Here is a 13,300-nt window from a genome sequence, read left to right on the forward strand (position 1 = left end):
AACTGTTTCATCAGGTATATGAAGTTATGAGAGAGGTCACTTGGGCATTATTTGCAAGTCATCGAGCTCTTAACTCGATAACAATAAAGTACAAAAACGGTTTTGTTCAAGCGTTTCATAGGGATCCAAGAGACAACAGTACATATTACATATACAATGATCTCACAAACTACACAATGGCGGGACTTTACGATGTCAACATTGTTGGAATACCGTATGCCCGAGACACATAATTAGGTTAATGTGGCTAGTTGTGTTTGATCCAAGTCGGGTCATACCCAATAACGAGTTAGACACACACCAATTATGTATTTGTTAAGATAAGATCTATGAGACAAATACAGAACACGATACATTCAGAAAATCGGGTTTCTGAATACTTACTTGAAAGTGTTAAATAAATTAATTGGTTAATTTATTTATTCAAATAATTATTATTGGAATGATTATTTAACTATGTGTTCTTTTATAAAATGGTTTATAAAAGATGGGGTGTTTATATATTTTATAAAGTATAAAATAAATAAAATAAAAAAAAATATATATATATATATATATATGGGGCCGGTTTTGGGTGGGCCCCACACCCCAAGATTTTGGTCAATATTTTGTCATGGGTTTGGTAAAGGTTGAGTATTGGTTACTTGACTAAAAGACCTAACACCAAAATGATTTGATTAAAAGATTTTTATAAAGATCAAGATCAAGACACTTTCAAGTAACTTTTAGAAAACCACTTTTCCTTCTTTCTTTCTTTGTTCTTGGGTTCGGCCGAGAATTCAAGAAAGGAGGTTCGGGTCTCGGTTATTCGTGTTCAAGCTCCCTAACATAGCTCGGTGTGTGTTGGAGGCTCGGGGTATATTCCGTTTGAGGATTTTTCCTTTGAAAGTCTAGCATCAACATCATCATCTTCTTCAACATCAACTACACTCTTAAAGGTTTAAGAATGTAAGTTTTACAAGCTTTGATAGTTTAGTTTTTCCCGTATTATTTGATCCTTGCTTCGGGTTTCTAACATATAGATTATTGGTAATCTTATGACATGAATAAACTAGGTTGTTCATGAACACATATCATATAAACTTGTAATATATATATATATATATATATATATATACATATGGATAGATATGTTTAGTTTGTAAATATCACGCTTCCGCCTTAATTGTGACTAGTTAAATGGTTAACTTAGTATAAATTTTCCGTAGAAACCCAACAAATGGCATCAAGAGCCGGGATACGGGAAACTAAGCTTCGGGTTTTCGGTTTTATATTTCCCCTTGAAAGATTTTATACAAAAATAAACATGCATGATTTTTTGTATTTAATCTTGTTATTTTTGGGCTTTGTTCAAAAAAAAAAAAAATATATAAAACCGAGTTCATGGGCCGAAGCCCAATTCGGATGTGATTGGGCCGAAGCCCACTTCATTAGGTTAATGGGTTAACCGAGAAGAAAAATAAAGGAGGGAAGAAAGTTAAATGGGCCGAAGCCCATTTTGGTCAAATGGGCCGAAGCCCATTAGACTTTTCATTGGGCCGAAGCCCATGTGTTTTGCACATGTGGGCCGAAGCCCATAATCAAGTTATTGGGTCAAGCCCAAATGGGTTGGGCTAGGCCCGATAAGGTCAAGGGGTTTTGGAACGGGTTCCTAAGACATAACGGGTTATGTTTGTTAAAACTAGACCGAGCCGTAGACCAAATGAATGTTTGTTGTGATTGTTATTAATTATTCAAAGTTTCGGTTTGTAATAATTAATTAGGGGCAATTTTGTAATTATTTATTCATATGGGTATGTAATAAATAGTTTATTTGTAATATCTTTATTTTATAGAAAAAATGTATTAGGACATTTGTTATGTAAATTTAAAGAAGATTGCAAAATTGGAAGTTTGGGCCTTATTGGGCCGGGTATGGTGACAATGGGTCTCACAAGCCCATTAAAGGGATTCAAGCCCAAATGGACCTAAGCCCACCCATTGAGCCCAAATGGAAGCTTATGGAAGCTAAGGCCCAAGTTCAAGCCCAATGGATCACAACGGGGTTGAAGAAGATGCTCGAAGCATTTGGATGCGGGATCGAGTGGGAGCTACAACATCCATGTGTCATGTGTCCCTTAGGATTGGACCTAAGACACACACTTGTTTCGGCTAACAAGTGTGGTCTAACTTAGTGGCTCGTGTCTAGTATAATTGTGTATGCTTGTTAATTGATTGTTTGAATATGTGGTTGCTAGATATTAGGATATCAACTTCGTCACATAGAATTAATTAACAAAGCATAAAACGGGTTCTAATAATTATCGGTAATTACGTGACACATAGTTTAATAAAATGGATTTATTAACTAGCCGTCTCACGCCCATAATAAAATGGTTTTATTATAAATTAGAATTTTGAAAATGGTTTCAAAATAATCATGTTACTAAATGCATGTTAGAACATGATTTAAAGTTTTATAACTAGAATTATTAAAACTAAAAATCCCTTTTAAAATTAAGGATAACAAGTTAAACACCATCCTTTTGTATTAACGCTTAACATATTAGTAAGCTCTTAGTGGGAAAAAGGTCACCTAACCGCGTAGAGTAAATTAATATGTTGAGGTAATATTGGCATATAAATGGGAAAAAGGTCACCTAACCGTTTGTATGTTAATATTACAAGTTAATACAAGTAGGACGACTTAAATTAGAACCATGTGAAGAGGGTCACCCAAGCATGGGGTCTAATAGGTGTTGATGGGATAAACATGCCGATACGAAATATGATTTCGAACCGGTCCCATAAACTCTAGAAGTTGCAAAAGGGTTTGCGATTGTTATGAATAACTACCTTGATAAACCGACAATGGGAAAAAGGTCACCTAACCGGAGTCGTGTTTATCGTTGGATTCTAGATTTTAATTATTAATTATATTTGGTATATATAAAAGGGTATTAATAATTAAAATATGTAAAACACTAAAATGAACTTAATTAAAATTCTGCAGATGGCCGCACACGTCGACGACAACATAATCCCTAACGTCCAAAACGTATCTCTCCGATCTATTCTCGCTAAAGACCGTCTTAACCACAATAACTTTTCGGATTGGTTCCGAAATTTAAGGATTGTTCTAAAACAAGAAAAATTATATCATGTTTTGGAAACACCTATCCCCAATGAACCGGAAGAGGGAAGTGAGGTCGAATATATGAATTGGGTCCAACACACGGAAGATTCCATTCAAGTGTCATGCCTCATGTTGGCGACTATGGTTCCCGAAATCCAAAAGGATTTCGAACACCATAATGCGTACGACATGATTACTCAACTTAAGGAAATGTTCCTTAAGCAATCGAGGGTTGAAAGGTTCGAAACGGTTCGAGCCTTGCATGCATGTAGAATGGATGATAATCAACCAGTTTCAACTTATGTACTTAAGATGAAAAGTTACATTGATCGTCTCGCCAAGCTCAACTGTCCCATCTCAAAAGAGTTAGCAACGGATTTGATCCTTAACTCTCTGTCGAAAAGGTTCGACACTTTCGTGTTAAATTATAACATGAACGGGTGGGACAAAAACATTGGAGAACTTCACTCAATGCTTAAAACAGCCGAGGCGAGCATGGGTAAAAGGGTTTTACCCGTGTTTGCGATCAATGAAGGTAGATCCAAGAATCGATCTCAACCCAATCCTAAGGCTAAGGTAGCAAAAAGAAAGGGTCCTCCTATGCATCTTAAAGGTAAGGGCAAATCACCGGTTATGGCAAAGAAACAAAAGGTTGTGGAACCGAGGGGTCATAAGGATGATCCTTGTTTTGGTTGTGGTGAGACCGGACATTGGAAACGCAATTGCCCGGTCTACCTAAAGAAGCTAAGAGACAAGAGGAATGCGGGGCATGCCTCGGGTAATGTCTTTATGATTAATATTGAGCTAAATCTTATTTCTTCTAACACATGGGTATTGGATACCGGATGTGGAACTCATATTTGCAATTGGTTGCAGGGGTTCAAAAGGAATGAAGACTTAAAGAAGGGCGAAGTGAGTCTTTTCATGGGCAACGGTGCAAGGGTGCACGTGGTCGCTAGAGGAGACTTCACTTTATCGCTTCCAAGTGGTTTGGAAGTTGTTTTGAGAAATGTTTTGTATGCTCCTAGTTTGACTAGGAACATTATTTCTGTGCACCTTCTTAGACAATGTAACTTTGACTTTAAATTTGTAAAATCAGAAATGCATGTATCATCTAATGGTATCTTTTATTTTAAAGCTGTACCAAACAACGGTATTTATGAATTGGTTCATGATAATACCTTAAATAGCTCATTATATCAAACTTCCACTAAAAGACTCAAAAAGGATTTGAGTGATTCCTACATTTGGCATTGTCGTCTTGGACACATAAACAAGAATCGTGTAAATACTCTCCAAAAGAATGGTCTTTTGAAAACAAATGAGTTAGGTTCGTTTGATGAGTGTGAATCTTGTATTCAAGGCAAGATGACCAAAGAACCTTTTAAAGGTACAAATGAAAGGGCTAAGGACTTGTTAGGTATCATACATACGGATGTATGCGGACCTCTCAAGCCCACTAGTAGGAATAGTGAAAGGTACTTCATTACCTTTACTGACGATTTTAGTCGATATGGGTATGTGTATCTAATGAAACACAAACATGAAGCCTTTGAAATGTTCAAGGAATTTCAAAATGAAGTACAAAATCAGCTCGACCGAACAATCAAGGTACTCCGCTCCGATAGAGGAGGCGAATACCTAAGTGATGCTTTTCAAAGTCATCTTAGAGATTGTGGAATTATTTCACAGCTCACTCCTCCTGGTACTCCTCAACATAACGGAGTATCCGAGAGAAGGAATCGAACACTGTTGGACATGGTTCGATCAATGATGGCACGAAGCTCACTACCACCATCATTTTGGGGATATGCGCTACTTACAGCGGCTCGCATTTTGAATATGGCCCCGACCAAAAAGGTGGATCGAATACCCTATGAAATGTGGCATGGAAAGGTTCCATCCTTTTCATATTTAAGGGTATGGGGATGCATAGTTTATGTTAAACGTGACACCCCAAATAAGCTTGAGGCTCGATCCATCAGGTGTATCTTCATAGGATACCCAAAGGATGATATAGGATATATTCTATGATCCTAGTGAACAAAAGGTGTTTGTTTCACGCAAAGGATACTTCTTAGAAACTAAGTTCCTTATGGAAGGACCTAGTGAAAAGAGAGTGGAACTTGAAGAGGTTCAAGAATCACTGGATGATACACAGTTGGTCGATACTAGTTTTCAACACGAGGATGTTGAAGGTGATCAAATGGTTGATCATACACACGTTGCTCGCAGATCTAGTAGGATTAGTCGACCTCCCAAGAAATATGGATTTCTCGTGGATGATTGCTACTTGGTCGATTCGGATGAACCGATCTCCTACAAAGATGCTATGTCACAACCTGATTGTGACAAGTGGCTTGAAGCCATGAGCGCCGAGATGCAATCCATGCACGATAACCAAGTTTGGGAATTGGTTGATCGTCCACTTAACTCCAAAATGGTTGGATGTAAGTGGGTCTTCAAGAAGAAGACCGATATGCATGGAAATTTAGATACTTACAAAGCACGACTTGTAGCAAAAGGTTTCACGCAAACTCAAGGGATTGATTATGATGAAACCTTTTCGCCGGTCGCGATGCTTAAGTTGATCAGGATATTATTTGCCATTGCAGCTCATTTTGATTATGAGATATGGCAAATGGATGTCAAGACCGCTTTTCTTAATGGATATCTTGAGGAAGATGTCCATATGGTTCAACCTAAAGGTTTTGTCGATCCATCTAATCCTGATAAAGTATGTAAGTTAAGGAAATCAATCTACGGGTTGAAACAAGCATCACGGATGTGGAATCATCGTTTTAATGAAGAAATCAAAGCGTTTGGTTTCGTCCAAAACGGTGATGAGGCGTGTGTGTATAAATAGGCTAGTGGGAGTATAGTCATGTTCCTTATTTTGTATGTCGATGATATACTTTTATTTGGAAATGATATACCAAGTATGGAAAACGTTAAAGCGTGGTTAAGTAGTCGTTTCTCAATTAAGGATCTTGGAGAAGCGACATATATCTTGGGAATAAAGGTCTATAGGGATAGACAAAGGAAATTGATCGGACTCAATCAAAGTGCATACATTGATAAAATCCTGAAAAGGTTCAGGATGGAAAACTCTAAGAAAGGTTTGGTACCTATTCCTAGAGGAACCGTGTTAAGCTCATCCCAAAGTCCTAGCTCTAAGGAAGAGCAGGATAGGATGAAGCATGTTCCTTATGCTTCGGCAATAGGATCTATTATGTATGCAATGATGTGCACTAGACCGGACGTCTCGTATGCTTTAAGCATAACGAGTAGATACCAACACAACCCAGGTGACAGTCATTGGATGGCTGTCAAGAATATATTAAAATACCTTAGAAGGACTAAGGATATGTTTTTAATATATGGGTCTGGTGAGGAGGAACTCGTCGTAAAGGGTTACGTGGATGCGAGTTTCCAAACTGACCGAGATGATTCTCGGTCACAGTCGGGATATGTCTTCATTTTGAATGGAGGCGCTGTTTCTTGGAAGAGTTCGAAGCAGGATGTTGTCGCGTTATCCACTATAGAATCTGAGTACATCGCCGCTTCAATGGCAGCCCAAGAGGCTGCATGGATGAAAAAGTTCATCATGGATCTAGGGATTATCTCTACCATTCAGGAGCCCCTAGAAATATTCTGTGACAATGAAGGTGCTATTGCACAGATCAAGGAGCCTCGTGCTCATCAGAAAACGAGGCACATTGAGCGCAGATTCAACTACATAAGGGATGAAGTTGAAAAAGGAAAGATATGTATTCATAAAGTTCATACCGATCAAAATATTGCGGACCCACTCACGAAGCTCCTCGATAGGCCAAAGCATGAGGGTCATGTTTGTGCATTAGGACTTCGGTATTCTAGTGAGTGGATTTAATCTGTATTTAGTGTTTGTATAAGAACGAATGTAATGGGTATCTCATGAAAATTAATTATATTTTAATTTTTCAATGAGTTATGTTCTATATTTGCATGTTTAATCCATGAATGACTTATGTTGTTCTAAAAGTCCGTAGTCGATCATACTTGTGGGAACAAGTATGAAGGTAAGACTATTATGAACCCGGATTGGTTGATATTCATGTGATGAATATAGGGCATAGGTTTGCCACCAAGGTTCATAGATATTTGTGGGATACAAATGTTGGACATGATCCGCTCTCAAGGATCACTGCATGGAGTTAGTGCAACTGATCATAAGTAATCCTTGAGTAAAGGCGAGTATCATTGTGTCCTTTGACCTGAGATGCATATCGGATCTGGTTTTTCATCAAGTCTGATATCTTGACTCTCTTCTTTGTTATTTCAGTAACACGATGACGTATAAGAAAGAGCTCAGATATCATATGAGATGTCAACGAGGATGTATGCAGTCAAGATGGAATTTGTTCCTCTTATGTGTTGAGAGTTTAGATGTTTAAGGCCTGTTAAGTTAAATCATTGAGAGAATGATCACTCTGTGTCTCTTCGATTTGACAGGACATCTAGTAACAAAGGGATATAATGATAAGACTTACCTATATCATATCAAGTATGGACTTGAAGGGGATGATGTTATTGAATGGCACTTAGTCAAACACACTAGGGGTGGTGACCTGTTGTTAGGCGGTATTCACCATTAGCATTAACTTCTTATGAGTCACGTGCAAGTGGGAGATTGTTGGAATACCGTATGCCCGAGACACATAATTAGGTTAATGTGGCTAGTTGTGTTTGATCCAAGTCGGGTCATACCCAATAACGAGTTAGACACACACCAATTATGTATTTGTTAAGATAAGATCTATGAGACAAATACAGAACACGATACATTCAGAAAATCGGGTTTCTGAATACTTACTTGAAAGTGTTAAATAAATTAATTGGTTAATTTATTTATTCAAATAATTATTATTGGAATGATTATTTAACTATGTGTTCTTTTATAAAATGGTTTATAAAAGATGGGGTGTTTATATATTTTATAAAGTATAAAATAAATAAAATAAAAAAAAAAATATATATATATATATATATATATATATATATGGGGCCGGTTTTGGGTGGGCCCCACACCCCAAGATTTTGGTCAATATTTTGTCATGGGTTTGGTAAAGGTTGAGTATTGGTTACTTGACTAAAAGACCTAACACCAAAATGATTTGATTAAAAGATTTTTATAAAGATCAAGATCAAGACACTTTCAAGTAACTTTTAGAAAACCACTTTTCCTTCTTTCTTTCTTTGTTCTTGGGTTCGGCCGAGAATTCAAGAAAGGAGGTTCGGGTCTCGGTTATTCGTGTTCAAGCTCCCTAACATAGCTCGGTGTGTGTTGGAGGCTCGGGGTATATTCCGTTTGAGGATTTTTCCTTTGAAAGTCTAGCATCAACATCATCATCTTCTTCAACATCAACTACACTCTTAAAGGTTTAAGAATGTAAGTTTTACAAGCTTTGATAGTTTAGTTTTTCCCGTATTATTTGATCCTTGCTTCGGGTTTCTAACATATAGATTATTGGTAATCTTATGACATGAATAAACTAGGTTGTTCATGAACACATATCATATAAACTTGTAATATATATATATATATACATATGAATAGATATGTTTAGTTTGTAAATATCACGCTTCCGCCTTAATTGTGACTAGTTAAATGGTTAACTTAGTATAAATTTTCCATAGAAACCCAACAAACATATCATCGTCTCATCATGGATGGAACGATCAAACGATCCACAGTAACATATCAGCAGTCTGGTACCGAGAACAACTGGATCCTGACACCGGTGAGAAGATTGGGAAGCAAAAGGCAATTCCTCCAGACGAGTTGATTAATATTGCAGGGATATCTCAAGTGCCATATGGAGCAGCCTCATGGCATGTGGCTGTGAGTAAATTTACGAATTCGCCCTTGCTTTCTGCGGCTATGCCGGTTCGGGATGCGGCTCAGGGGAGTATCGTGGCGGTTGTGGGTGTGACCACCTCGTTGTATAGCGTCGGGCAGCTTATGAAAGAGCTTGTTGAGTTTCATAGTGGTCATATTTATTTGACATCTCAAGAGGGTTGGTTGTTGGCCACTTCTTCCACAACTCCATTGCTGAGGAACTCAACAGGTGGACCCAACCTCATGATGGCGGTTGACTCACAAGACCCGGTCATACAAACCGGAGCCAAGTGGCTGCTAAAAGCCTATGGGAAGAAACCACCACCTAACCATGAGGTTCATATAGAGAAAGCCAGATTAGGCAACGAACTCTATTACATCGACTCGTTTTTCTTAAATTTAAAGAGACTTCCTATGGTACCTTTACTTCTCTCTTTGAGTTTCATATATGCATATATGTGTGTGTTATCGTATTCTTATACGTATATGGCATTTACAGGTAGGTGTTTTAATAGTTCCAAGGAAATACATAATGGGGAAGGTGGATGAGAGAGCTTTCAAGACATTAATGATACTTATATCTGCATCTGTATGTATATTAGTTATAGGATGTGTTTGTATATTTGTGTTAACAAATGGAGTATCAAAGGAAATGAAGTTAAGGGCAGAATTAATTAGCCATTTGGATGCAAGAAGGAAAGCAGAGGCATCTAGCAACTACAAGAGCCAATTTCTAGCAAACATGAGGCGAGTTTGTTTATTAAATTTCTTCTTTCTTTTTCTTATTTAAACAGTTTTTTTTTATTAATCACAGCATGGTTTTCATGTTACCATTTACAGTCATGAATTGAGAACACCAATGGCTGCAGTCATAGGATTGCTTGACATTCTTATATCTGATGAATGTCTCACAAACGAGCAATACGCAACAGTTAGCCAAATTCGTAGATGCTCAACCGCTCTCCTACGACTTCTCAACAATATTCTGGACATTAGCAAGGTGGCATCATAAAAAAAACTATAATGTTTTCTCGCTATGTTTAAGTTATATCCTAACAGAGTTATCACTCATAAGTTGCAGGTTGAATCAGGAAAACTGGTTCTGGAAGAAGCCGAATTTGACATGGGGCGAGAACTTGAAGGGCTAGTCGATATGTTTTCTGTGCAGTGCAAAAACCACAATGTGGAAACAGTTATAGATCTCTCGGGTATTTGTCATAACAGCATAATTATCATTTTAATCTTCCCTCAATGGTTAATATATTGTTTTGTGATCAGATGATATGCCAAAAGTTGTTCAAGGGGATTCTGCTAGAGTTGTTCAGATTTTTGTTAATCTAATCAGCAATTCAATCAAATTTACAACGTGTAAGACGAATGTTCTATTAATAACTTCATCAAGCTTTACTTACAAAAGCTAAATTAGAAATTGGCTTACAGCAGGATACATTATTCTGAGAGGATGGTGTGAAGATCCACATTCTTTTATCGAAAATGGTAATTTTTTGCTTGAGAAAAGTTCTTGCAAGAAGGACAACAAAGTGATTCTTTGGTTCGAAGTTGATGATACTGGATGCGGTGTAAATTTCCTTAATTAACGAATGAACATTATGCATTCTGTTTTTTATTATTCAAAAGACTATGATTTGTTATGTTTATATCTTATTATTGTATAGGAATCGATCCAAGCAAATGGGAGTCAGTATTTGAAAGTTTCGAACAAGCCGACCCGTCAACAACTAGACTGTAAGCAATACTACCCAATTTTGAACCATATTTTGTATACATTTTCTGATTTTTCTTTCAATAAGTTCAGGCATGGTGGAACTGGTCTTGGACTCTGCATCGTTAGAACTCTGGTAAGATAAACCGTATTTCTAACCAGTTATTAAAGTACTTTCTTGTGGAACATATTTTTGATGTCTGAAAAAAGATTAATAATAATAATGTTATTAACAGGTTAACAAAATGGGTGGAGAAATTAGAGTTGTGAAGAAGAATGGACCAGGGACCCTAATGCAACTTTATCTACTACTTGGTACACCTTTAGATATACCACCAGAAAATTACAAATTGAAGTATGCAGATCATAACTTAAAGGTTCGCAAAGTTCTTTTCACATTATTTCATTATTTTATATAATTAAATACAACTTAAGGTAACTGTAATGTAATTACAGGTAGTGCTTGCTTTAAATGGAAGTACGGGTCGGATGATTTTGTCCAAATGGTTATTTAAAATTGGAGTGCAAACGTGGGACGCATGTGAGTGGAACGAGCTCACACACATACTTCAAGACTTGTTTATATCTTCACGTTTCACACAAAACTTAACGTACGAATGTTCAAAAGTTGAACCAATAAGCAAGCAGGAAATCGACTCTTCGGTTTTCATCATAGTCATTGATATCGGATTGCTTAATTTAAGCACGGATATATAGAAAGAACAGCTCAATTTCTTGGATATATTCGACAAAAGAGCAAAGTTTGCATGGGTTTTAAACCATGATACATCCAACACCATTAAAATGGAGCTTCATAACCGAGGACATTTGTTGATGGTAAACGAACCGTTATACAAATCAAAGTTGATTCAGATAATGGAAGCTGCCATTAAAGAAAAAATGATTTCTTTAAGACATGGTGATACTGATACACATGAATTTCTTGAAATTGATAATGTGCATTCGGATCCGGAAAGTTCAAACGACTCTGAAAAGTCAGCTAATTCTAATTCAACAGGAATAGTTCAAGTTGAAGAAACTAGGCGTGCGGTTTCTTCTTCAAGATATGGAATTGTAAACAACTGTTTTCTTGAACTAACTGAAGTTTGTTCAGAGAGGAACAAACCGGGGGCAAATGAGTCATTTCCAGTGGCAAGTAATAATGGTAATGCACGGGAGAAGTGTGTGCAGTATGCAGAGAAGACCGTTAATGTTCAAAAGTCGCTTGAAGGCGTACGCATTTTGCTGGCAGAAGATACACCAATACTCCAAAGAGTAGCAACTATAATGCTTGAAAAAATGGGTGCCACGGTGGTAGTTGTAGGAGATGGATTGCAGGCTGTTGAAGCTTTACAAAGTCCCTTAGAAGACAGAATGACAGCTCAGCAAAAGATGCGGGACCCGCCACCGTATGACTTGATACTCATGGATTGTCAGGTAATTAAGTTATGAAATTTTATAGCTTATAAGTTATATAGTTATGTGATAGTTTATGATTTGATTGATATTTTCGAGATATTAGATGCCCAAGATGGACGGTTATGAAGCAACGAAAGCAATTAGAAGGGCGGAAATGGGAACCGATTTGCATGTCCCGAATGTTGCATTGACAGCACATGCCATGTCATCAGATGAAGCTAAATGTTTAGAGGTCGGGATGGATGCTTATCTAACAAAACCTATTGACTGCAAGCTCATGGTTTCCACCATTTTGTCTTTAACTAAGTTACAACCTAATTCTCACATAATAAGGAGCACAGAATAATATGTTACTTCACAAGTTAGAAGAAAACAGCAGGTTTATAATTATAAACTATAGAATGTATCAAAGTATAGCAGAAATAGTAGCATATAGGAGCAGAGTTTTGACTTAAAACATATGAAAAATATATAGTTCTTTTTGCTTAAGTGTTTGTTGTGGCCAAAAAGAATAATAATCAAAGTGTGCTTGATCAAGTACACTAAGTTTTTCCATAAAGTTATGTATATGATAATCTTTATAAACATATATTGTATACTATGAAATCAAACCCATAAATTGCAATAAGAAATGTTGCCTTTTTAGGGTGTTTTAGCAAATCTTCGTATTGACATTATCACAAATCGCTGGTGAGCAATTATGATCCAGTCAAGAAGCTCTAATTCTTCGCTGGTACTTTTTGATCGGTCTTCTAAGTCATCTACCAGGTGAGATTTTGCAAGTAACAGAGCTAACACAGAATAATATACTGCATTATATGCATTACCGGTTATAGAATCTTTGCATAAACGGCAGGTTTCTTTTCCTGAGTTGGCGATTTGTGTCATTGCAATTTCAGTTTGGTTCTTGAACCCGATTAACTAATGTCAAAATAGTTGATGAAACAAGTAAAAAAATTGGTGCAAATTCAACTGTCAAATATCATAAGTTTACAAAGATTTTATAACAAAATGCGTGAATATCAATATATATCAAAAGGATAGATGTTCAAAATTCAAAAAAAAAAAAAAAACTATAAGTATTTCAAAAACTGATATTCAATTTTAAGTATTACAGACATACAATCTTTTCATTCTCGTCTTCCAAGGTATCTCCATATTA

At 36.7% G+C, this 13,300-nt stretch overlaps 1 pseudogene across 1 annotated transcript in view; it reads left to right on the plus strand.

Moving 5' to 3' along the window:
* LOC143593763 (histidine kinase 1-like) overlaps positions 1 to 12,588 on the plus strand; it is a 41,214-nt pseudogene extending 28,626 nt beyond the window's left edge. The window contains exons 4-15 of the transcript XR_013146188.1: positions 15 to 200; positions 8,808 to 9,413; positions 9,496 to 9,743; positions 9,837 to 9,996; positions 10,078 to 10,204; positions 10,275 to 10,364; positions 10,437 to 10,574; positions 10,673 to 10,742; positions 10,813 to 10,855; positions 10,956 to 11,096; positions 11,176 to 12,156; positions 12,242 to 12,588. The product of XR_013146188.1 is annotated as a histidine kinase 1-like (transcript). The remainder of the gene's footprint in view (positions 1 to 14; positions 201 to 8,807; positions 9,414 to 9,495; positions 9,744 to 9,836; positions 9,997 to 10,077; positions 10,205 to 10,274; positions 10,365 to 10,436; positions 10,575 to 10,672; positions 10,743 to 10,812; positions 10,856 to 10,955; positions 11,097 to 11,175; positions 12,157 to 12,241) is intronic.
* Positions 12,589 to 13,300: the final 712 nt, after the last annotated feature.

Source organism: Bidens hawaiensis, unplaced genomic scaffold, assembly GCF_021521415.1.
Source record: "Bidens hawaiensis isolate Kalapana, Puna unplaced genomic scaffold, B.hawaiensis_p1.1 tig00042700_1, whole genome shotgun sequence".
In the NCBI taxonomy this organism is placed as follows: domain Eukaryota; kingdom Viridiplantae; phylum Streptophyta; class Magnoliopsida; order Asterales; family Asteraceae; genus Bidens; species Bidens hawaiensis.